General features: G+C 33.2%; 1 long non-coding RNA gene across 1 annotated transcript; it reads left to right on the forward strand.

Moving 5' to 3' along the window:
- The first annotated feature begins 737 nt into the window (after positions 1–737).
- LOC149503001 (uncharacterized) lies at positions 738–1497 on the forward strand. The gene is made up of 2 exons (XR_016323092.1): positions 738–1018; positions 1348–1497. It is a non-coding gene; the product is annotated as an uncharacterized LOC149503001 (long non-coding RNA).
- Positions 1498–1986: the final 489 nt, after the last annotated feature.

Consider the following 1986-nt stretch of genomic DNA (forward strand, 5'->3'; position numbering starts at 1 on the left):
GCGCGCGAACCTCGAACCTTCGCGTAGTCTCCCACACATTCGCTTGCCCAGTTGCGCCGACGATTGCGAAGGTAACGGACGTATCGTCATTTTCATAGTTCGTGACGTCTACTGTGTAGCGTATCTTCATCAAAAGAAATCCCATAAAAACAGCATGGCTGTTAATGATATCTGGGAAAGAATTCAAAACTCTTTTTCTTTTCAATGTTCTATTGACGAATTAAAAAGGAGGAGAAATTCGTGAGACATTCGTAAACAAGTGTAGGAGGAAGCGCAAAATGGTTCGCAAATTGAGTATGCAAACCCATTTGCACAGCCTAGCCGCTAGGTTTGCGAATGAATGTTTGACGGCCCTTCACATGCGCGCAAATATTCGTACAATGTATGAATATTTGCGCGTATGTCAGTGGCTGGCATTAGATTTACGTACCTACGGATACGGGAAAACATTCCTTTTTCTTTCAACAACAACAATTTATAAGCATTTATGGATCTTAGTTGATTTGTTAAATATAATGACTTGACATTCATTTAACAATATGAAATTGTTGTGATAAATTAAGCCACATAAACAAGATTTTTGAGAGTAAATTATCTGTTTCAGATCCCGCCGAATTTACGATATTTCTAATGATAATAATTAATCAGTTAATAATAATAATAATAAGGCTAACTGTAGGTAATTTAATGGTTTTTACCAATACATTAAGAATGAAATATCGATTCATTACTAAAAATGGGGTTGGCAACTGTCAAAGTGGCGCTGGTGTGCATTGTTCCCATAACATTCAATATTTGTATTGGAATTTTTGATTAAAAATTATTTTAAGCACAATGACGCGTTGTTTTGTACCAATATGCTCAGAAATTGGATTACATCAATTCCCGAAGGACAAGAAAATTGGAAGACTGTGGTTAAAGGCCATTTGACGCGAAAAAAGTGCTCACACAAAAAGTTCGAGGTTATGTCGTAAACACTTTGTGGAATCTGACTATGAAAACATTAGTAAATACACAGGTATGCTTCTTTCTGTCAAATATATATAATGCATGACTAGGTGTAGCACACATCTTTGTTCTCTTATTAAAAAAATCCAATAATAATTAGTTAGGCACACTATTAGTTGCTAACATATTTTGCAAGTAGATTTATGCTGTAAGGAACCTTTTAACAAACACAAAATCAGACTGGAGGAAACACATTCCTCATGAGCTGTTGTTCATTATCAGCTGTTACTATTGAAAGTTCTGTCTAAATCGCTGCATCCATTGCAATAACAAATATTTTGAAACTATGGTCAGGTTTCCTTGTGATAGTATATTTAAATGTTATTCTTTGTGTTGCAGGTGTCAAATATTAACATAAATATCTGAAGAAAGGTGCTGTATCATCTATATTTTCATGGAATATGAAACCAGTTTCTGAAGAAACAAAAAGTAGAGAAGTTACTTATGTAATTTTAGAGAAGGAATTGTCAATAAAAATAATTAAAAATATTCCTGATTTTTTTATTTCGACAAGTGTATAGTTATAATACAGATATTTTTCATACAATGCTTCTTTGAAAATATTTTCATAAAAGATATTTAATTTATTTAACATATTATTTATAAAATTATTGTCTTTTTCAACATAAATCACTTTGATGTCCTTGTAGGTGTAAATGACCAAGTTGCAGTATGTTTTGCCTGAGCAGTATAACTGTCCTTAGATTTGATAATAATATGGGCAGGTTTTTTTAGAGACAATATCCCGTTACATTGTTCTAAGTAAGGCACCGTTGATATATTTATTTCATGTTTTCTGCTAGCGTATGGACATTTCACTTCAATTATAGCTTCTTCGCCCAACACACCATCAGGAGATGCAGCAAGATATGGGCGCTCTTGGCTATTGAAAATGCCACATGGCTCCACTAGCAAATCATATATATTAGCATATTTTGCTAGAGCATTTTTTTCATTTTGTTTCAAAATTAAAATTTT

The sequence above is a fragment of the Bombyx mandarina genome, chromosome 05, assembly GCF_030267445.1.
Source record: "Bombyx mandarina strain Sakado chromosome 05, ASM3026744v2".
NCBI classification, from domain to species: domain Eukaryota; kingdom Metazoa; phylum Arthropoda; class Insecta; order Lepidoptera; family Bombycidae; genus Bombyx; species Bombyx mandarina.